Source organism: Myzus persicae, unplaced genomic scaffold, assembly GCF_001856785.1.
Source record: "Myzus persicae strain clone G006 unplaced genomic scaffold, MPER_G0061.0, whole genome shotgun sequence".
NCBI lineage: Eukaryota > Metazoa > Arthropoda > Insecta > Hemiptera > Aphididae > Myzus > Myzus persicae.
This window is the reverse complement of record NW_019104377.1, coordinates 1,319,067-1,345,609: the sequence shown is the minus strand read 5'-3', so window position 1 is coordinate 1,345,609 and position 26,543 is coordinate 1,319,067. Positions and strand designations below refer to the sequence as shown.

At 28.0% G+C, this 26,543-nt stretch overlaps 1 protein-coding gene across 9 annotated transcripts in view; it reads left to right on the top strand.

The window, feature by feature from the left end:
- Positions 1-26,543, top strand: part of LOC111041632 (somatostatin receptor type 5-like) — a 212,237-nt gene that overhangs the window by 32,148 nt on the left and 153,546 nt on the right. For 3 of the 9 annotated variants that reach the window (XM_022325951.1, XM_022325942.1, XM_022325946.1), the window contains 3 exons: positions 11,052-11,133; positions 26,103-26,188; positions 26,276-26,372. The exons of 2 other annotated variants lie outside the window; for them this stretch is intronic. The gene's annotated coding sequence lies outside the window, so the exon portion shown is untranslated. The remainder of the gene's footprint in view (positions 1-11,051; positions 11,134-26,102; positions 26,189-26,275; positions 26,373-26,543) is intronic. 4 more of the 9 variants (XM_022325948.1, XM_022325945.1, XM_022325944.1 and 1 more) reach the window with 3 other exon arrangements.

Below are 26,543 nucleotides of genomic sequence, written 5' to 3'. Positions count from 1 at the left end.
TTTAAAAATATCAATTAGGTCGACGCACCTAAATAATTATCAATTTCATTTTTTTCTGTTTCTTATATTACGATGGGAAATTTTAATTTATGTTAGGTACGATACTTTTACGAACATTGTAAATATTTTATTAAACAACAGCCACAAGAATGTTGATAATGAAAATTTGATTGATTTGTTATAATCTCCGGGTACGATATATAGCATCGTGTAAGGTACATGGATATATTATATTAATAATAATGACGCAAGTCTTCGGACACTTGGGTTTCAAATTTTATATTATCCGGGCTTACTATTTTGACCCAGTTTTAGTACTTATATTATTCTATTATACTCACTTAACTGTGTACAACAACTAAACTTAGCGTTCTATACTAGCGAGAAACTAATCAGCGTAAACTGCTGCAATGTCCTCTCGTTCGTGCATCACGAGATTGATTGATAATTGATATTATGTTGTTATGGGGAATTTACAAGACCAAAGTTCGGGCAACAATAATATACGTTCTGACGGTCAGAGACCACGAATACGTCTTTTGGACACGAATAATTGAAAACAAAAACGAAATCGATTTCGTGTTTTATTTGTAAATACGCAGTTGTTTGTAAATACTAATATATCAATTTAAACAATAAACAAAACGAATGGCATGTTGTGGTCGTAACTCGTGTGGTCAGGGTATTGCAAATATTTTATAAAAACGTCTATTCGGTTTTCCTCTCGGATTTCTCTAGGTTAGGCCCAGTTGGACTATTTTTGGCAGAGAGCCTGTGATGACGTATAATGACGTAATATAAAGTTTCCGTACTTAATATTTTATTATTTTGAATTGCTATTCGAGTGTAATCTAAAACTCAAATCTTATATATCGGTGTTGTAGCAGGATAATGTACCCAGACGGATGTTTAATTAGTAATTTAATTTCTTAAGTGTTCGTATCAAATAAGTTACTGGATTTCATTGTTATCAAATAGTTTCTAAAACAAAAGTATTCTTCAGTCCAATGTGAATTTCAAATATAAGATATTACATTTTGTAAGTTTAAATTTCCTACATTAATTTATTATTTAAGTAATATAATATATTCTATGACATACGCGTATCTAAGCATTTCTTATCGTACTGCAAACAGTTGGTAAATTGAATAATTTTTTTTAAATTAAGACGTATAAATAACAAACGAGTAAAGTAAATTAATCTAAGATGTTTTTTATAGCACAAAATTTATTTTCCAGATAAAATATAAGCATAATTATATACACTATTATGGAAGATGGCTTCAATAGAAAAACAAACTGCCATGTAACTTTGATTGAACTATGATCAGATAATAAATGCACATTTGTAGTGTTTATTTTCCGTTACTCAAACGGACTTGAATAATTATACTATGAAATCAATGTGTTTAACATGCGTTACCCTTATGACGTGTTAAATTGTGTTATTTTTCCCATTTCTCGATGAAAATAAAACTCTAATAAACAACAGCAATCTATCGGATCGCAAAGGAAAGATAAGGATACATACTGGTAATATAAAATAATAATTAGGGACAACTACCTGACTGTCTTTATTCATATCGTTAAATTGATCACATACGGACATGATGAGAAGTATCTACAAATAATTCACCTATGACGACTACACTAATAAATAATGAATTACAACATCAATTTTTATAATACAAGCATACACAAGATTTTAATCAAATATATTATTATATAGAGGCATAGAATAATTCAAAATTGAACAATATTATCTAACCGAGAGTAATAACGAATCTGCTAGTTTTGGATTTCAGCCACTTGTGTGAGAAATACTTCAAAGCATAATCAGTGATTATCACTCACTCTCCCCCTCTCTCTCTCTCTCTCTTACAAAAAAATAAACTTTTCAACTCAATAAACAATATTCACTAATAATATTGCAATTGATGAGTTGATGACGATTCTTATCCTAATTTATAACCAAACCAAACATCTGACGTTAGTAACCCCTAACCCTATATATTAATCATAAACATAATTCAGAGCGGTGGTATCTTACCAATAAATTCTAGGAGTGCAAATTAGTAGATAAGAGAGTATACACTTAGAATATCATTTTAATTTATTTGTTAATAATTTTACGTTAGAAAGCGATCTCAATTGCAAGCATGTCGAATTGGGATGTCACTCAAGTTTCCCCAAAGGAAATTATTTACGACATGTAACAAATTAAAAAAAGTGATTCAATCATGTCTGCGCCAGGTTCAATATACTGGACGAATTTCCTAAGATAATGCCCAGATAATTTAGACATTATATTTGTTTCAAAATACCAAATTATCTACATGAATGGATAGTGAATCTCCATAATCCACTGTCGGATCATTCACCAGTTGTCTTAATCCTTACTACTCTAAGCCATTAGACAAAATAAACAATTATTCATTAAATAATAAAATAGAAAATGGGAACCATTCTAATATTTTAGTATTAACAAAAAAAATAAATAGCAACAATATCATGAGAAAAATTACAATTTTTATTTCTTACTTATACTTTTAATTTGAAAATAATATATAATATAAAAATTATATTATTCACAAACATTTTTTTTTCCTTTTTAAAATTTAGCTTACGATTTTTTTAACTAGTCTTACTTATCTGAATATTTTTTCTATCCAAATATTTTATGGGACGCCTATAAAAAATTGATCTTAAAATAGTTTTGTAGTTTATTAAAAATTTTAAATTTGCTTTTATGGAGCTTGTTAAAATAATATACATTTGCATTGCTGATGTGTGTTCCATGACTATATTATATTTTAATTAAAAATGTTAAGTTAGAGCCGGAAAAGATATGTGCACCTGACTTTCTTTTAAATTATAACCCGTAACTATCCCTATTCTCTAAAATGTATAGTCATACCAACTTTTTTAGGTTTTACCGATATTTGTATTTTAAATTTAAAAAAACAAAATATTGCTTTCTTCTTTCAATTTTTATTAGAATTAAATTAGGCAAATACCTACCTATAAATTATAACGTTTAATAACATCCTACAGGCATAGGCAAGGTACTTACAGTGTCACGTCAATGTAAAATATGCAATAACATTTTAAACTATTACCTTTGTACATTTTTTTTTTCGAAATATATCTCAGGATATCTCGTAAGGACGATTTTTTCAGACTTAAAATATTTAAAAAAGATTTATCGAATTATTGGAGGCTCACCAAAAACGTTAGGTTAACGGTAGGCTAAAATTTCAGATATACCAAAACCACATGAAAAAAAAACAGATAGGTAGCAGTTGGGCTGGAGCGATAAAGTAATATCTGAGACTTTCCGCCAACATTTCTTATCAAAATTATTCCATTCACATAACAAAATGATTATCCTCTAAGCAGCTGACGAAATTGATAGATTACTTATCGATGACTATTCGCCGCATTGCCAATAACTTTTCAACTCAAAAGCTTCTCTCCCGTAGAGTTTTCAGCCCGATACACTTGAGTTACGATCTATGAAATAGCTAGCTAACACCACCCAAACGCGCAATCATTCATCTGACAAATATATTTATACATTTAGTGCAGAAATTGTATAACTATATCTTGCTTTCCAGTCCAGTGGGGATTTGCAATCATAGTTCTGTTTTCCAAACCGTCTAATTTAAATTTTAGATGAATAAAGAAAATGACTTGTAAGGATAATAAATCTAATATTTTACGATGTATAACTATTCACTTATATTCATTTAAAATGTTTTCCATCATAAAATCAGCTATTGAGTAATATTATAATATGGATCGATATTTTTAGAAATATTGGTGCTATTGCTGTAGTATCGAAATTTTTTTTTTTTGTTTTTTCGTCGTCGCGATTCAAAAATGTTTCAAGTGAAACAAAATGTTATACATTGATGATTAGGGTGCAACATTTTCAAAATCAAAGTTTGAAGGTCGAAGGAAGCTGCTAAAAGACTGCAAGTCTTGAAAATATGGACTAACGAACAACAAGAAAAATAACTAAAAATTTGATTTTAACTCCAAAGCGGCTGATCTCAATAAGTGTTCCATCGCCCAATTTTAACCCAAAACAAATACTACCATGTTTAATTAGTCAAAAATCATAAATCTATAATATTTAGATTCGTTCTATGTATATTGTATAGTCCATTTGTAGAGTTAAAATTCATTAATATAAGCAGGTACTATCTATCGTGTATGCGTATAGCATTATTTTAGAATATTATTTGACTATACAGTTTTTGTTAATTTATTAAAAAAAAAGCTTAGTAGTCAATAACGTACGTTTTTAAATAATATTGTTTTTTTTTAAATTCAGTATTTTATTAAGTCGTTTTATGTTAACAAAGTGAAACACAAATGTTTTTAATAGAAATGAAGTGTGCCGGCAATTTATTTATTTTTTAAAATTCTCATTTATTATTGATTTACCCGAATCCTAATATGTTTATTTCAATATAAGCTTGACATTTTATCTCAAATATATTCTAATGAACGGGGTTTTTGCTATTGAGCATGCAAATCATAAGTTACGCATATTGTTGTAAGCCATTAGTCCACTAAACTCTGTAGTACAGATTACATTTTATACACGATATGCGCGAAATAAAAATGTTTTGATGTCGGTTGACATTTTTTTTTAAGGTTTAACTTTACTGAAAAATTACGTACTAAATAACTCTAGTTGGCAGAGGTGTTTTAGGATAAGTCTCGACCGACCCTGTCGCCCAAGGCGGTACAATATAATATAACAGTAAGCCGTATACCTATATACATTGTACGGTGTCAGTAAGCAGGTGGGTAGTCATTTTTTTTCTACGAAATAAATATGTAAATAAATAAATTAACTTAGCAGAGTCAGTTTTAAGGAGGGGGTCGACGATCATGGCCCGCGACTAAAAAAAAAAATAATAATAAATGATAGTTTTTATCATAATAATAGTATCTAGAATAATATAATTAACTGGGTGTTAGCGCCGTTAGCAGTAATGTAACCGCGGTAACGTTTTACGATTATTAATTTATAAATATACACGTGATGTCTTAGGGACTAAAGTTTAAAACATCACTACGCCGATCGTTGGGATTTATTCGATATCAGTCGATAAGTATTCGATCGCATCTGATACGTTTTTATACGATCGTATCCAAACATGCCTTCAATACAACAAATAATAATAATGAGAGACTATGTTGTATACGTTTTAGAAAATCAAATCACTCTTTAGTCATAATATTTATGATCGACGAATAGCCCAACTATTTTTTCCTTTAATAATGTGCCAACTTGAAAGTTTTAAGCGTTTTTGAATATTTTATTAATAGGATATGTGCAGTATCAATGAATCAAGTGTTCCTGGTATTTTCGGTGTGTTTAATTATTTTTAAATATAAGCAATTAAAAACCAAATTAGAAAATTATTTATTTTAAATTTAAATTTCGATATTACACGATTGAAATATATAAATTAATATAAATTATTACAATTGTATTTTTACAAACGTTTAATATAATATGTAGTCATAGATTTAATTTAATATTTTTAAGAAAACCATTTAAGATTTTTTAAACATAGAAAATCTTAAAATTAAAAACTGAGATGGTTTTGAGTTTCTATAACACCAGTCTTTTTTATGGGATTCTCAAATTTTATGTCGATAAAAATGTATTAAAGCATATTTTTATTACTCTAAATGATTTAATGATGCAATCGAATTAAAAACATTATAAACCATAAACAATTCTAATAACAATGAAATTGAGATAACTTATGGAGCACAGATTATGGCTAAATATATAATAATTATGTGGCTTTAATGAAGCACTTAAACATTAATTCTTATTAGCTTATACGAAAACAAACTTAACGCATATATAATAACAAACGAAAATTATAAAAGTAATAAAACCAGTCAATGGAGAACAGTTTTGTCTTAGAGTTGCTTCTAAAAAATGTTCACTTTTTTTTCAACATTATATCAGTCAAAAATAAACGAGTAGGAAATATACAGTAAAATATTAGGTTCTTTCTTTTTACATTGAGATTCAAGAGTATTAATAATATAAACCATTAGAACTACCCAAATAGTATTATTTATTATTTTCTTTGGTAAATCCTATTTTAAAAATTATAAGATTATAATATAAGTGAACATTAATTTTTTTTTTACTATGCAAAGTAATATTGATGTTGCAATTTAGTAGTAACCTCGTTATTTTGATGTATATTTTTGATTTAGTTTGAAATATTTAGCACTCTCATTAGTATTGCATTTTAATAATTTACAATTGGATTTATGAGTCTGGATTATTATACATTTAAGAACCAACAGTTGGAATTTAAAACAAACAACTGTGTACCTATTACCTACAATATGTTAGAAAAACATAGAAAGACTTTCTGAACATAAACTAAAAACAAATAGAGTTTATACACATTGCACATTATTATGTCTTACTCTTCAAAATTGTATAACATAATCTCAACTATACTCAGGGATTTAAAATGTTGCTTGGAAAACTCGTTCATTTTATTTAAATTACAATTAGCTTAATTTATCATTTTAAATGTAGTAATTTATTCAAACATACGTATCTAGGTACTCAAATTTACTTTGTTGACATCATAATACAGTTCAACAAATCTATAGTGCTTATTAGCATATTTAAGTTTTGTTAACCACAATAGAAGTCAAGAAACTTCCGGTAGGACTAGTAAAGTCCAAAGAATTTTTTATAACCACTTGATGTTATAAGTACCATACAAAATAAAAGATATAATTCCACGTTTCAGTAATTTTATAGCTAGTTTTAAGTAATTAAGTCATTAAAATATATACTAAAAAAATTAAATTAAACACATTATAAATACGGATAATGTTAATTTAGTGGCTTCGTGTGGTGTGGTGCATCTCCATCCAATTGAGTACGCACTCCGAGTGTACGCACCGGCCGCTATAGGTATATATTTTACTAGTTCCAGGATGGTCACCCAACCGGAATTTTTAGGAACAAATCCTTGCCACACGTAACGTGTTCCAACTCAACCATACCATCCTACTCAGTAAAAAACCGGCTAATAACCATGCAGTCGGTGCCATATAATAAAAATAAAAAAATTGTTTTTAATAAATACTCTATGGACGAAATATTTGTATTGATATCAATTAATTACTTCATTAAATCTTTACGAGTAAAAATGTGTATATTACCTATTATTAATATCATTTATATTTATATTTTAAACATAAATAATGTCATATTATATTAATGTATATTGGTAAATTAAAAATCAATGTCGTGACAGAAATTAAAAAATACATTATTATTAAATACATATTGAATTTAAACAGAGAACTGCCTTTTAAAGTTTTTCACTTAAAATTTACATTAAAACAAGTATAAACGTGTAAACAATAATGATCTTGATGATTTTTTTTCTGAACTAAAATTAAATTAAGAAACGACAATTTTCCAATATCATTGATAAGCCATATATGAGAAGCACTTAATATTTCCGACAAAATCCTCGTATGCAGGGATACACGGTTTTCTGAAACAATATAAACACTTTCGTCGAGAAACGTGTTTTTTTTTATACTTGCATATTATGACTTACACGTAGGTATACCTACTAATATTATATTTACCTACACTGTTTTTGCAGTCATTATTTCACACCTGGCGACGCCTATTGGGATATTTTCAAAACTAATTTTGTTGAAAGTATATCGCGCATGTGCTGTATTTATTTTACTTACACCATCGCGAATTGTGTGCTCCTATACACCGTCGTACACCTCACGTTAATATATATAGTTTATCCTACGAGGATATTTTGGAAGAAACGTTTGAATCACTTAACTGAACGGAATCATATACCTGGGTAGGTACTGCAGAACCGTGTTGGTAAACTGCAGCAGGATCCATAGTAATTTTATTTTATTCTCGCCGGAAATAAAATATTCGAAGAATAGAAACCGGCAATAGGTTGGCATATATATTATGTACACAGGGAAACATGTTTAGCGATGCACGTATCGTTCGATATCGTTGAACGTTTTGTTTCGTTATATCCCTGCTTCGACCACGAATATTATAATAAGTTTTTATAGCTTCGACTTTCTCTCCCGTCTGGTCGAATGTCCCACGAGCGTCTTTAGCATAATCCGGCAATGTCTGTTATTTTAATATTTTCGAATCGAGCTTATCAGCTGAAACGGCAATAGAGAAACATGGGTTTACAGTTTACTAACCGTTATTGTTGTGCACCAAATTTTTTGGGTATACACTTTTAACATGTAAAAACAAAATATTATGAATCAGACAGTTATAAATTAATTTTACAGTTTTTTTTTTCGATTGTCAGTTTCTTGAAAATGATTAAGTCATTGTTAAATTTTAATCGGCTTCGAATAAATCATCATTGATTATAATCATTGAGTACAATACATTGTAATCATTTTAACCGTTTTCATTAATCATTTATTTAAAAAATTAAACATCGAACAGTGCAGAAAATGAACATTTTAATATATATATATATATATATATTTATTTATGTTTTTTATTTATTTAATAGTAAGCTGATGGAAGTAGGATCATGGTGTGTAATGTATTAAAATATTATCTCATGATGTTGTAACAATAGCGCTTTATACGATCATAATATTTATATCATAAATTGTTTGTATTATTGAAGAGAAAATGTAATGTAAAGGTATTAAAATAAAACCTTTAAATAAAATAGTAGATATCTGTTTAAAACCTTTGTATAATATAAAATGATTGTTATTATTTTAAATTTATTATGTAAATGGAACTTTAATAAAGTATAAATGAATCATTACATTTCTAAAAAATATTAAAACGTTTAATTTCGATTGTTATTTTAACATTAGCAAATCAAAAATATATTGTTGCCACTTGCCATCCAGAAATCTTGTTACCTACATTAACGGATTTATTAATCAAAAATATTGCACACAATAATATTCTATTGAGCGATTAAATATAAAATAAGTTTTCTAAAAGTAAATTAACTACAAAGAAAGTACTTAATATTTTTAATAATTTAATCGAAAAAAACTGCAGTATGAAACAAAATCGTACCTTCTTCTTTTTTTATGGTGCAAAAATAACAATTGTGTAATATTTATACAATACCTACATATACATATTATAAGTTTTTTTAAATCGGCCTAAATAGTTAATACCGATATTCATATTCTCTTAGTATTTTAAAAACAAACAACATTCCATTTAACATAAAAGGTTGACAATCAGTTGAAGTATTTCAACAAAAATATAAAGAAAGTTCTACATGTTTTATTCATTTAACTGGACACACAAAAAATGTGATACGCTTGATTTGAACAGATACCTTCCGTGTTTTTTAGCCATCTGGCCTCTGCAGTTTTATGGATAATACTCACCAGAAATGCTTAAGTTCCACATATAGATCATAGCTTCTATAGTGTATTTAGTTGGTACTTGTACATGTTCTTATTATAAAGTGGGTAATATGTGTTTAATATTATAAAAAGTGTTGAATTAATAGCTTAGATTGTACCGTTTGTAGTTATTATAATATTTACGTCTATAAATGGTTTTTCTAACGCACACTAAGGCACGTCCTGTTTCCCGCAATTGATTCCATTCCATTCTTCTGATTGCATAGTCATACAAACTTAATAATACTTTAGTAATTATACAGAAAATTTGTTTTCAGCATTTGGTCACTATTATATGTATCTCTTCCATTTGCTTGCGTCACTTGCGTCCACTTGAGTGTATGGAAATCGGCAAAATATAGAGGGCGCTTTTTGGGGCTTCAGGCACTTTTCCCAAAATTTCATGGAGAAAAAAAAGATTTCCCGATTTTGATAGCGGTAGTGATAAGCTTTTGGCCGAAAACACAGATATATAGAATAAACTTATTTTAACTATTTTAACTTTATTCTATATATCTGTGGCCGAAAATGATAAGCGTGGTTGTCTATGGTATGACAGCGGTTACACAGTGACCAACTTGAGGTGGTGTTGCATAACAAGTCGAGGGATATTTTCGATTTGCGGAGCGGAGCGACGGCGCCGAGGAGCGTAGCGACGAGTGCCTCTAACAAGGCATCACTGTAAATTATTTCTTATTGGTGGTGTCACTACTGGATCTCTGGTATATTCTGGAACGAGTTGTGGTATAAATTTTGATATTGGCTAGGTTGGGTTATCATTCTTTTTTCATTATTTTTTTTTTCTTCTCCATGAAATTTCGGGAAAAGTACCCCCATCCGGGATGGGGGTACTTTTCCCTAATTAATAGGGAAGTGTCACGACCTTATCTTCTAAGGCCGTGGTCCATACCAAATTGACAGGACGTTGTGTACGCGTACGCTGTGTGTTCGGTCTAAAGGTAAATTCCATAATAATTATTGTAAATTTGCACGCCTGTCGTCTAAAACGGCTTACATCACTGTGAAATGTTTTACTGAATATCTTAATGTTGTTTTTACTTGTTAATTGTTATACACAGACACAGTAGTTCTTGTCTATGATTATAACTCATCGGTGTCCATTAGTTTTGTTAAACTTTTACTTATTTAACGCGAGTGTTGTGTATTACTGTATTATGACGTAACAAATACGAATAATAACTTAATATATCATGTGTTATTAATGAAACACAATATGTAAATACTAAATATATCGTGTCTGTGTCCTGTGATCTCCATAATAAAGTATCGCGTTTACGATTTTAGACAAAACTGTAAATCCGGGGTACCTACCCATATATTTTGCAGTGGTCGTATACGATGCGTATATGGTAATTTTAAAACTTTCGGATGCTGAACGGCTTAGTGAATATTCTCCTAAATTATTCGAATTTATCTTGTTAATTTGCTTGTCACCGTGTACCTACAGTGTTTTTAGCTAATTTTAACCAAGATATATGACCGATTCAAAGTATACTTGCCAATAAAACTAATAATTATTACTATATTTTTTATTAATTTGTTTTATTTATTTACAGGTATGAGAACCGTATACGGAAACTTCAAACATCACGAATAAATGTTCGTCACTATTTAATTCGAGAAAGAAAAAACTAAATGGTAAGAATATCTTTTAGAATTAAACCGAATACGATAGTGTTTAGTGACAGAAAAATTGACGCTTATAAGTTATAATAACATTATTTTATAGTATACGTTTTATATTAAACTTAATTTTGGTGTCATAAGCACCTATTTTTAGTCCAGACATTTGTTTGGTTTGGTACGCATATCTGATATGTTCAGTGGCAATACTACACACATATTATTATCATGCGATACACGTTTAAGTTAAATTATTTGACTACGAAAAGTTGGAGTATTAGGTAATAAAAGTTGCGAATGTGGACACGACATTGCTGAGATTCCAATGCCAATATCATCTTCAAAACGCGTAGAATATATTTTTTTAACCTACTTTAAATGATTTAATTTTTCCATACACGTCATTGCCGTTTTATATTATCAGGCGATAATATAAAAATTCCACCCTGTAGAGCGATTCATACATTATGTACACTTCTAGTCGTGGTATCCCACTAACATTCACTAATTTAAAATGGCGGAGTTGTGTAATCCGATCTGCTACCCCATTGCTTTAAGACATAAATCCTAGTGAGACACTCTGCGTAATATAATACCGATGAGGAGAATAATGTTTTTGAGTTCACGCGGTTGATACAATTACTTATGTAGTTAGAAAATAATATATTTACTAAATAACTATTTTTAATGTCTTACGGTTCTTGTTTGCGGTACCTATCTGAAATATGAGTACGACGATTGTCGTTATTATATTATACACATTGAACATGTGCCACGCGTCACGGGCACGGGTAATCACAGTGTGTTAAGTTAATTTGGAAGTTAGTAGCCCTAATTCGAAATATAATGTGAATGTGCAGACATCATATCAGACTTAATCACACCACGAGTCTTAACTAAGAAAATATTAGTGTTGTCATATTTAAACCACAAATAACCTAAGGATATTAATTAAGTGTACGAATAAAATACTTAGTATACTCTAGTGAGATTAGGTTATTGATGTGTCAATACTGTAAATAATTTATCATAATTTTAAAATTATATCTGGCATAATTCTTAATGGCGCAATAAATGTGTTTGAATCAGTGGCGGCCTGGGCACACATTACTTGATCGGCTAAATAAAAAAGGGCCCCTTCATTTAAGTACTATTAAAAAGACATGGGACCTTGAACATATTTTTTCAATCAATTTATTATAAAGATTGGCTACTTGGATAGTCACGAGGTAATAATTAAAATACATTAATGGAATTAAAAGTTAAAACACACAACAATGAGGTATTTCTATGTTATTCGGTTGAATACTACTCGGATTGTTTTGATTTGGGACACATGAAAATGATTATTTGGTCTGTTTTGGATTACTCCCTGCATTTTTTAGTTCAATTTGTCACTTTTTAACACGTTTATCACACTATCTAGTAGTAATTATTAAGATATAAATCGCTCGAGCCAAGGGTTATAAATAATTAGTAATAACTACTTTAATGTCTAATAATATATTAATGTGGTCGTGTGATCGTCCCGAGCAATTTTACTGAGAAATACCATATTTATCAACCCATAATCGACATAAATTTTAAATCAAGGAACTACTTTAGTACGTTCACTGCCTGTACAAATAAGTACATTAAGTTATTATAGTGCATTACTCGATTCAATTTAATCATAAGATTATTAATCTTATTATTAAGAATCTTAGATTGCTGAAAATAGGTGATAATTGTAGTGTTGTACATGGAACAGACCCTTATGTTTTATAAAAATAGTTTTTTTAATCCCAAATCCGAATAGTCCGGCTCTGTTCAAATGGCCTTATTAGAAAGGGACCCAGTCGGCGATCGCCGTCTCGCCGACCTGGACAGGCCACCACTGGTTTGAATAATTCAATTTGATATTAGTTTTGGTTTGGTTTCATTTCATTAATTCAATTCATTATAACATGAACTATTTCGGAGTACCTACATAGAAATTGTACAAAATATTGTGAAATAATATTACAAAAATTATTAATAAACAGAGCGTGTTCGTTATTGAATTTGTATATTACCATTTACCAACCTATACAGTCTAAAAGTGAACAACCCGGAACATTTTATACTATAATTTGTTGTATTTTTTTAACCTATGAATAATTCTCATTCATTCAAAACTCAACCAAATTTGAAATAGTATTTTATTAATACATATTATAAAGAAGATAATAGATATTACTAGATAACAGATAAGTATCAATATACAATTCCTACTTTCAAATTAAAAATAATTTAAATAAAAAAACAAAATTTAGCGTTTTTTTTTTTACAATCTGTTGATGTACAATTTTGGTAAAAGGGTGGCCATTAGACATATATATTACATGAAAAAACTGCATGCTTGCATTACAATTATTTGAAATAGAGCTTCTGACTCTCCAATCAATTAACATAAAATATGTCGCTACCTACTTGATAAAGTGGAATGCATCTGCCTATGTGGCAAATGCATTAGAGTATAAGCATTAGACAAACACACAAAGATTGCTTTAATCGTTTTAAATTTCAATTATACTCACCTACAATTCAAAAAGTTCAACTACAAATTACTAGAAAAGATCATTGTTAAGTTCTTATTGCATTGCATAAGTTCTCAATAACGCGCAAAGAATGAAACACAATTTTACTATTATCATAGCCCATAGGTACACGTAAATAAGTAATTCAGTACTAATACCCATTCTACATAATTAATTTATAATATCACGACTACGTATATTATTAGGTTATATTATGATATGATATAAATATAAATATAAATATATGTTAATATTATATTCTTAATTTAAATTATAATTGGTATTTGGAAAAGGTATTTTAGTAAATTATTTTCTTGTCTTGTGTTTTTGTATATTTTGAGACAACCTGTTAAAGTACCTTTGATTTATAATAATTTATTAATGCAATAAATTCACTATAAAAATAATCCATCCAAAACAATGATTCACATCATCTAACTAATAGATTTTCCTTGAATATCGATTTAAAAACATAGCGTTTTAACTAGAAATTTTCCGCCTCGAGTATTTTATTAATATTACACATCCTTCAGATTTTCGACATGATTACCGTCGTCAAAATATAGAATCCCGAATCGGACACGTCGTGCCGTAAATCTCATTGGCATACGATAATTGCTGGCAAAAGTCACCCACACATACTATATAGTTTTTTTCCTTTGCCTTTGCCTTTCCCAGAATTTATGACTTCCCAAAAATGTTGAATGGATCGGGTACGCACTACTGCAGTACAATCTGCTGGGACGTTTTATGACTCAGTTTTCGTGAAAACTATTCGCCCGCCTATGTTTACATTTGAGGGGTCCAATGAATTATTCGTATCGTCGATATTAAAAAAGACAAAAAAAAAACAACAGCGATCGACGTGCTAGACAACATCGATTCTGGTGACGCAGTTATTCTTGGAAAACGGCTCGAACGAATTTTCTAAAAAATATTTTAAATCGTTAAAGTGTGGTTGAACGTTAAATTACAACTGAGAATCCACAATTGAATTTTCCATTTGGAACGACTATGAATAATAAAAACTGATCTTGGCCGTATATTTAAAAAAAAAAACAAACAAATGTCTTTGTTTATAGCAATAACACTTAAAAAATAGTATTTAGTAACATATATATTATGCTGGATACATTATTAACATAGATAGTATAAAGTGCATATTTTAATAAATAAACGTGCGAATACATTAGAGCTCGACTTTTGAACATTAATATCAAAGATTTGATAATATACTGTAAATCATATAAAAAATTTTTTTTTAACTGTAACAAAGAACTAAAAACTTCTCATGTTCTTGTATTATACAGTTTACTAAGAAATCCGAGATTCAATTGTCAGAAATAATACGATTATAAACTGTCTGAATCCACGGCAACGTCGCCTTATGTTGAGAGCCTTAATTATGTCAAATCGAATTAGTTTAAAAGGAAACAAGAAATTAAATTTTTGTTGACACTTTTACAACTACTCGGTGTCTTCACTAAATTTCAGATAAAACTTTTTTACATGAATATAATAAACTTATAGGGAATCGTTTTATTTTTCTCGACCGTACTTAACAGTAGATACTTCACAAAGTTATAATACACCTGCTCAATTAGTAAATAATACATTGCACAATATATTATTTGGAATGTATCTAAATAAAAACACATGAACAATTTATTACAAGGCACCTAATTTATATTATTTTATGCATATAGATGATTTTCTAATAAATACTAAATATATTTAATACATTGAAAAAATAAAACGGTAATATTTTTAATGATAGTTTTGTAGTATTATTAGTATTTTTTACACCAAAAACTATATACATTTTCAGCATTGACTAATAAAACATTTTTGCTTTTACAAAATTAATGTACCAACTCACCGACCATCAAATTAGTCTGGTAAAATACAAGTCATACTAGTATTGAAAAGCATGAGTAGCTAAAATTTATTCTTTAGGAATTATATGTTTTAATTTTTGTTTTTAAATTTAAATGTTGTAGCTACATAGATTTTGATCAATATTTAATATAACTATTGAACTGTTTAAAATCTTAATAATGAATACAATGTAATATGTTTTTTGATTTATTAAATTCTAATGACATTTTAAAAATGTTTAGTTGTATACCAAATAAATAACTTAAAAAAATTGACGCCAAATAATTGTTGCTGTTGCGTGTACGATTTGTTATATAGGTATTCACATGTGATGTGTATACTATGGGAATTTACGTTGAGCCACTTACAGATTATACATTGACAGTCTATATTTCTTTTATTAATTTAATAACTTAAATGGATCAAAATTATAAAATTATCAATTCATTGGGCTTAAAAAAATAATTTTTCTTCAACAATGAGTTTCAATTGATATTTTAATCTTTTTTAATGTAATAAAAAAGTTGGAAATTTTTATATTTAAGATTAACTCATCTACATTAAATATTAAATTACATTCTATCAAACTTCAAAGGTTATAAAATATATATTTAATTAAAATAAAAATATTATGAGTACTTTCATGCTGAAATTAAATAATATTCAGGATTTTATTTAAAACAGTAGGTAGTTACCTAGTGAAAATTTGACTTTAAACTTCAAGCACGCCAAAATATAGTACAACAAATAAGTTTGGTAATACTACTGTTTCATAAATGGTTCTCATTATTTATTTGTACTTATATAAAATAACTAATAAGATACAATTATAAAAATACTCCAAATTAGATTAATACATAATACAATTCTAAATACGGCGTTATGTATAGGCATTTTAGATACATATAAATATTCACATCAAGTGGTTGAGTGTTTTTTTATGGTTAATATTTCAATAATATATCATAATATAATTATGTTTACAAATCATGCGTTTCAAACATTTCATAAAATTTTATTTAGAGGTAAAAATAATTCTACCTGCCTATATTAATTTCAAATTTAAAACTATTTATAACCTACTTTTAATTATAAAAAAAAGGTTTATACTTCATAATTCTGTCAATAATACATATTATTTTAAATATTGTTTAATTAGGTTTGAAAATTAACCTTAGTCTTATTAATTAAGTCAATTGTTTCAATTGAATTTACTGTAATATAATCATCAGATGAATATTAATTGCTTTATGAATATTTATTGTATTTCAATGTATTTCATTCTATTGTAATTCCTATTGAATAATTATTTAAGATCAAATTAATTATAAATGCAAAAGTTAAAGTCGCAAATTACTCAGTAATTAAAAAATTTTCTATACATACGTAATATTATAGTATATGAGTAATAAATCCTCTATTTGAGTTTGTTATGAATAATATAATTAAGTGAAAACTTATAATGAATAATAAAAATAATCATGCTGAATATCATTGTTGCGTTAATTATTGTATGCTGAAGAACCTAAATAAAATAAAATAATATATGTACATATATTTAACAGCACGTAAAACATATATTGATTCGTGAAATTGTATAAAACGTAACATAATAATAATAATAATAATAATAATAATAATAATAATAATAATACATAGGTTGATTTAATTTTAACAAGGATTAAATTATTTAGTGTCTCGTTGGTACCTGCTCGATGTATTTTATTATCTGCAGCTTTGATTTGTTATTACGTTTTAGTAATCGGAATAAAAATACGTACCATACCAGTTGTACTTTTCACATTTTACGAGTGTTCAAATTTTTTTTGCCAGACATATTATATTTTCTAATAATATGCCTTGACGTCATATTAACACAGCACATTCATATCGTTTTTATTCAGAATAAATAAAGTAAAAAAACCAATACGGCCGTCTCGTAGTCATTATAATGTATTAGAAACAAAACGTCGGACTTCCGCCGAAATTGCTATCATAATGCATAGTCGATTCGTTTCGTTCTCTGCGTATATACATATAATACCATTATATTCAGTTTAGTATAATACGCCCTTAGGTTATACGCATTAAGTCCTACTGCATAAGGCGCTTACTACTCTCGGCCCGGGGAAAATTTAATTTCCCTTCAAATTCCTTTGAGGTCTTTCGAAAAAATAACTGTTCGTCAAGAAGGTTCTATGTCACATGCCGCCATGATCACTTAAAGCATTCAATTTTATTATATTTTTATAAACTTCGTTATTACATTATGTGGTTTTGTGTTTAGTCTACAATTATCAATATTAATGTATCAAAATATGAATTGTATTAGTAAAAAGACACGTCATGATAAATATCATTACAAAACCAAACAATTAAATCAAAATCATTTTTTTAGTAGGTATTTCTACGCGCATCTAAGAAGGAAACAATGCAATAATATTATGTACATTTGTGAATTGTAAAACAATGTACTCTTAGACCAGTTATTAAAATTTAAACATAGTGCCTAACAAACATTTAATAGATTTCAGATTTCATGTTTGTATTTTTTTATACTATTTTTTTTTTTTTTTTTAATTATATTAGCTATAAAGGTTTTGGAATGTTGAATATTTAGATATTTATTAGTATTAGATCAACCAAATTAAAAATAATCATATTAAGATCTCAATCTTTGATCTTTTTAGATTGAGATTCATGTTAAAGTTCACTGCCAAATTTTACTGACATATAATGCTAACTCTATATAAAGTGGACATCGCTTTTAAGACTCTGGGATATAAGGTTTAGTCGCTTATTAGACTCAAAATCGTCTGGGACGGTCAGGACGTATCCAAATACACTATAAAAAAATTCGGTTATAAGACTAGAATAACATAAAAATAAACATTTTTGGTTAAAATTCGAGAAATAAATTGGTTTTCAAAAATTACATATTTTTTTGGGTTATTACTGGTTTCGATTTATGCTTTATAATGTGCGTATGTACAACAAATCTTATCGCATTTTACATTTTTCGCAATATTGATATTATTATAGTGTAAGTTATAAATACACAGTTAATACAACACTAATACACTGTTATAAATAATAAATACATCATACATCTTTTATAATTGTTATTAACATGTAATCATTTTTATAATATGTATTATAATTTTAATATTTTTATCAGAATTTTTAAATTTATTCAATAATAAGTATGTGATATACTAATATGCAATATGTATTTAAGTAGATTAAAATTAAAGCAAAATATGTAGTAAAATAAAATTCATAAATGTATAGCTAAAATTGTTTTTTTCCCACATTGTGTATAAGATTCATTCGGTTAAAAGATCACTTTGTGTTGGTCTCAAACTGAGTCTTAAGAGCCGTCTACTATATATCTATGTATTTAAATATAAGGATATTTATTGTTTGTTCGTGTATAACACACATATTATAGTAACACTTTCAAATTTATAACATGTCTCTAAAGCTTTAAAGTTAACGATATTATCGAATTTGCGTATGGACGAAGAAATAAAAACACTTTCGGAGATTTTAATATGAATATGCAAATTCAAGTGTAAAATCCTAAGTTCCGATCATAAACGTTTGCCCGAAATCGTTTTTAATATCACTGCGCGAAATTGATAAAAACTGCTTTCGCATTACACCTGGATAGTTGTGAGTTTTCACTAGTTCTAGTGAATAATAATGATGATGGCGGAACGCAGAATAGTAATAATACGAAAGAAAGTTGTAAAATTTTTGCCACAATCTTATATTGTCTTTAACGACGAAAACCTGCACGATTTTTTCTTTTTACCATTTCGCTTTTGATAGTAGAGGATTGTCCCGGTGTCGTTTTATGTGACCATTTTAGCATGCCAGTCGTAAACACACAGGATATTTTTCTCTCGACTGCCTCACACCCCATTACATACAATCCCGACATTCACGTATTCGTAGTTTTTTTAATAACACGTTTATATAACATGAAGATTACTCTTTGAGTTTGAACTTTTGTACCTTCCCGCCTGTGATTAAAAAGACGGCGATTAAAAGTTTCATCCAGAAGTATTCCGCTTTTGAAAAAAAAACAAACACTTTAATTAAACCAAATCCCTGTCATCTGATATACATTTTTTTTTTAGGTTGATATTACGTGTACATCTATTATGTAGTATTTTGTTATTTTAATGCATCTGCAGAACGAGGACGGTTTAACAAACGTACAATTCAGACATTTACATCATAATTTTTCCAAGTGGTATAAATGTACAATAATATAATATGCCTATTTTAATTAGGAAGTGCAAACCATTAGACAATTATTCAACGGCTCTTGAATAATACCCGACATTTTTCCTCCATAATGAAATTCTGAGTATAATGACAATTCATGAACAAGCATTTAATCTTTCCAGGCGATATCATAAAACTACTACGTATCTTACAACCTAACCTACGTATTTTCCCATCTGAGTCATATTATTGGATATAATATTTCTAACTATGTTATACTTAGTGTATTTGTTATGGCAAGACTATACTATAATTATATCAAAATATGCACTTATTGCATTATTTTACGTAAATGAATAATATTTCTAATAATAGTAAAATTCAACATTTCCTTGGAACGATTTATTCATACAATGGAAATATTAAAAAAATCTTTATATTTTTCCACTCATAATTGTATCATTATTATTTTCGCTGTTCTTTTGTTTATTTATTTAATACAATTTTCGTCATTACCATCATATTAATTGTAAGAAACAAAATGTTGAGTTCCATATAATGAGAGTGATGGTGATCTGTTAGCGATAACAAAGGAAGCCAATCACTCTCCAAAGTTATTCTATTGGATAACGTTAACGACGTATGGTTATTCTCTCTCCAGTATCCGGCTCTGTTATCTAAATATTTAATGGTTATAAATGTATAACAGCAATATAAAATTTTCAGTCGTTCATCATCGATCACAATTATTGGACCTAAATGCATTATCTCGTCGACTAATATGTTATCCAATGTCCAGACAACCGAACCATTATTTAAGTAGGAACTTCTATATATTATTTTTATCGCACGTAATTTAAACTTAAATATCAAGCACATAAATTAAAAGTTCATATAAAAACATTAATCTTAAAATGTATAGAATAATTTTATTAATTTTTTATAAATTCATCGTAACATGATTACTATTTAATTTTCAAGTAAAAACTATCCAGATGTTTAAGTATATTATTAAAAAAATATGATATAAAATTTTTATTTTTTTTTGAGTGTAGAAATCGTAGAACTAGTCTGACTATCAAACCAACTGGAAAAATACAGATACTCAAATGAACCACTAAAACCCTGTAGTCTTTGACCTTTGTATGATATTATTTGTTTTTCGCACATAAGGTACTTAACATCCACTTACTTACTTTTTCTTTCAAAAATTGTACATCACTGTTATACGTACCAATATTATTGATTTGTTAAATACTACACTTCATACTAAGTATTTGTATTTCGTACATAATATATTTTTAAATTTTCTATTGAATCCAAAATCCAAGTACCTATTGAGTTATACTTCAATTTCATATTTATGTGTGTCTTATATTCTAATTTATAAGAAAACGTGAGATTTTAATTCTAATAAAAGTAATAATACAGATATATCGTACAAGTGCTGTGAAATTTTGAATAATTTATATACATTAAAGTATAATAATAATAGGCCCAATTTATTGAAATATTATTTCAACCGTCGACCAATAGTCTTATTCACAATTACATTACACAACCGATATAACACGGTTTACAATGCGTGTATATTGTGTCCTGTATTGCCTCTATTTCGATTATTCGTTGAAAGATAATAGTTGTAAATTAATCCGGCCATGTTCACTGCAGCCCATAATGAATTATTTTAACGAAATACAACCTTTAGACAAAGTAAAAAGGTTTTTCTTTTATCAAGGATTTGGTTTTTTTTTCTGTTGACAGACGTCAGAGTGCCCTTCTGTGTACTTATTAATTCTACAGTGATGTTGGCTTTTCATTTACGCCATTATTGTACTGGGTTAACATTTGAACACCTCAACTCATGCCTCCTAAATCTACAAGAAAAAAACAGCACTAAACCGATTTTCCTTGTGTTTTCCATTACAAGGGTGTTTTCATATTTATCGATTTATCGATTTACTTTCGATACCCACATGTAAATTGGTAAATTTCGGAGAGGAAAAACCGTATGGCTTTGTATGGATAATATTTGAAACCAAACTGCAGGGCACCGTAAAATCAGTTATAAGCTGAGCCTAAAACGGCGAACATGGTTCCGATCATAAATAATATATTTTGTTTCTCCGTCGTCGCTGGCACTTTGCCATGACCGTCACTGTTTTGTTTATAAACTGCTCCAGGCATTGAATAAGGGATAAAACGCAGATAGCAATAGGATTTTTTTACTACTAAAAAGGGATAGGTGTTAAAATCAACACATCCACCACATGAACCTGAAATATATAATTCACGAGTGATGAGAAATATTCTTGTTCAGTATCTTTCACATTGTAAATGTCGATTTTACATCCTGGCAGTAAAGTTTTCTTTGATACTTCAAATACTAAAATACAAGTAATACATAATATATTCTTATATTAAAAACATGATACATTCTGGGGTCGTATCCAATTTAGTCCAGGTAATAAAAAAATTATAAATTTTGAATAATATAATGACAGAAATACACAATTGTAAGATGCTCCTAACTCTTCTTAAAATTAACTAAAAAAAAATCTCTCAGAGATAAAAAACAAAATAGAGTATGGGAAATACACACATTTATAAAATAATACATTAATCTCTCCTCTCGAAATTTAAATGTCTATACTCCTAAAAAAAATATTATTTAAGTTTAGCTCTAAGCTAAACCAAGCATCTGCATCTCTATAATAAGGTTTTTTTGTTGACATTACGTAAATAAGTTATGTACGATGAGGGATAGTTGAATTACTTATATTTATATGCATAATAAATAAACAAGTCAATATTATTTTATTTTTTAGAAACATTTTAAAGTAAAAATACGGAGAAACGAATAATTACTTATTTTGGAATTTATTAGGTTAAGATATTCTCAGCAAATTAACATTATTATCAAGTACCAACAGACAACACTACTTAAGATTCTATTATAGTAATGTCATAAAACGAGAAAGGAATTAAAAGCTTTTTTAGGAAATTAATCATCAGTTCTTCAGTTGTTACCGTTATACTAATTTGTTGAATTTAATAAACAAGGGAATTCGTAAATACAAATTAATCAAATATTTTCCATCATTTAATATTCACCGCACATTCAACTTTACTATTTTTAAAATATAAACAGTGATAATTCAAATGTTTATATTTTTTATCAAAAATATATCTTTATCATCCAAATCATCATTTAATTTGGTTTTTAAGGACATTTATCAAGTTAAATGAAAATTCAAATTTTGAATAATCATATATTCGTTTTAGAATATTTCATTAAATGTGTTAAATAAAAAAAATTTGGTATAGGTTTGTATTTTTTTTTTAAATAATACGTATTACCTTTTTTACTATTTTTATACTTATATAAATTATAATACTAGTTAAAAAAAGAATGTTTTCATAATTTTTATTGTTATTATATAATGCACGGGAGCCCAATAAAAATCAAAACCAACTTGACAAATATTATAAATAGTAAATATTTTATGAATTTGCTTAAAAATATTCCTTCTATAAATAAAATTAACTAACAGCTGTAAATATTCACAAACGTAAATTATTTTTATTTCCTTCCTTTCTCGTGGTCTATTAAAACAAGGAGGAAATTCGATGTGACAGTTGTCCCGCGGGAAATTTTTTTGCTGGTTGCGTAGATAATAAAACAAAAATACTATATTTCCTCTAATTATTAATTTTAAAATTGTATTACGTTTTAATTTTCTTTTAGGCGATGATAACAAACGCCATCCACAATTACATTATACTCCACCTTGGTGTGGCATGTCTCATTGTTTTAAAATATAAAATTATAAATTACTGTGTGGAACACCTAGCTCGTATAAATACTGTGAACCGATCATATCAGCATATTATGATATCATGTGACACATATACTGTCATCAAACAGCCGGTATGTTTACCGATCGAATATTAATAACTCGTCTAATATTCTAGTATAACACCAACCAACTCAACCAAAATAATTTTTATTAAATTTAGTTTAAAACATAGAAACAAAATACAAATTTTTAAAATTAAAATTTTTCGTTTTAATCTCATTAGTCTTAACATAATAATATATTAAAATACCACTTGCTTTGTAAATTTAAAAAGAGATACCAACAACTAAAAAAAATTTGGAAGTTTTCTACAATGGGAAAATAAAAACAAACCACATTTACAGAGACTTTTATTCATCATGTGATTTTAAATTAACATAATACAATTATACAAAAATAATTTTCTGAGTTTTTCCCTTACAACTCACAATAATAACATTCTTTAACGTATCTACTTAAAGTTTATGTACTATGTACAATTACATCTATTCATACAAAATACGTGGCGCCGTGGCTTACGAGAACCTATGGAACACTAATCACTATATTATAAAACTGTGATCATTTTTTTTTAGTTTGGCTCCGGAACAAAATTCAAGATTACTTATGAACCAATTTTTAGTTCAGAGTTATATAAAAATAAAATATGCGCACGCTGTACACATAATATCAAGCCACTGTGTTTTTCCCATTTTTCCTAGTTGGGCTTTATAAAACCAAATTATTTGGTTCAATCACTTTAAACACATAAGTCCCCAGTTGATTCATTTATATTATAAATAAATTACCATAATATGGTATAACCATCGAAATAAAGTCGTTCGATATTTTTGAACACATAGTAATGTATACTGCAAGGTCCAAGACTTGACCATCGAACGCTGTGCGACCTTCGAACAAATCGTTTTCGGACTGTACGTCGCGTCAATAACCCGCCAGTTGCTACTAGTGTTTTCATCAGTTGATGTATGATTTGTAAGCAATTTGAAAGTAATCTATTTTTCAGAGAAGCCCCGGGATAAAAAACTGTCAAAAAATAAATAAATAAATAAAATGAACTTCGCCTACGTGCATATAGTATATTTTGTTTTATATTTTTTTTTATAAAATATAGCATTATATTATATTTTATATTATTACATAGAATCTACAAAACACATCTGAAGTATCAATACCGTGATAATTTTCTATAAATTATTATAATATTAAAATGCGTCAACGAGTAACATGTCATTTCAAGGGTTATAATGCTGTTCATTTTAGTACATATTACCTACCTACCAAATATATATTTGTATAATATTAACAATTTGAATATTACTTACATATCATATACATATATATATATATTGAGAAAATTGTGTTCTAATTTTCCAATTATTATTTATTAGTGACAACAATAAACATTATACAAAGTTTATGTGCTTGTATTATTGCTCGTCGTTATAAGAGTTGTCAATATAATTTTAAATAAGAACGCCTATTGTAACAATCAAGGTCTTAAGCATCTACTTTTTGTTCGGGTCTCTAATTCTCTTTTACCGGGTTCTATTGAAAGTTTAGAGTTTCATATCCATTTTTTTTAGGATTTTAGTTATTGAATAATTTATAATAATATAATATACCTAATAAATATATTACATCCCTATAAATTAATTAATCTGGAATTTAGGTCTTTCAATTTTACAAAATATTGAGTTCAGATTTTTTCAGAAATTAAACAAATATGAAATTATTTTTGATTTTTTTTAATAACATACTTATAGGTATACACAATATACGCACATGCCTATAACAACTCTACTAACGATATTTTTATCGACATTATGATATTATACTTATTGCCTTTCAAAAATAATCATAATAAATTCGGACACGTCAAACTGTTCAGTCGTTAAAAAACCAATCCAATACGCTAGTAATAATTTATTTATTTACTTAGAATATTTGACCATTATAGGAGGATAACTTTATATGTATTATAGCATTTCATTAAATATTGGCTATAAACTTCAGCGCATTAAAGAAGTAATGAAAATTAATACACACATATATAAATGCATAATACAATATATAATAATATACTAGGCGAATAATGATGGGGATATAAAATGTTGATATAATAATTTGTTACTCTAATACTCAAAAATATTAAGATAAAGTTTACGATTCAGAACGGAAAATACGACCTGTAAACATTGCAGATAAAACGGGCCTATATTTATGGAGGTGAATGGCTCTTTACAATCATATTTAACGACGCGTACGTGAATGTGCATTGTGCACCTACTTATCTATAATGTTAGATCATTCTCACATATATTTATTTACTTAAATTTTTATCAACTTTTGTAAGGAAAAATGACTTCATTTTATATAATATTCCACAACAATACAAAACCTATGTGCACTATGCTTATGCACATATTTATAATATAATAAATTAATGTAGGTAGTACAAGCCGTACAGGAGCGTTTCAGCGTTTAGCGTGTTCGGCAGTACGATCGATCATGTACATTCGCCGCTTATCACTTCTGGTAAGACGGTTATCGCAATACTGAATATTATATTGCCTATCTATATATTAAAAGAGGTTTTAATAAACATTCTTATTTATTTTTCAGATACAATTTAAGATTTCAACTTTCAAGCTTCAAGATTCAAGATGAATAAAAAATCCAACTGAATTTTTCAAGTGCCAGTTACACTGCTGCATGGCAGGTATTTAGATAGCCACCATGGAGTGCTGGCGGAAAACATGTAATCGCGTATGACTTACTCACTCACGGACTCGCGACGTACGGGGAAAATATTTCCATTTAGTCGGTACATGTAATTGTTTACGGTTACGGCCATAGCCACCGCAGCAAAACAGTATCCTTCCGACACTCA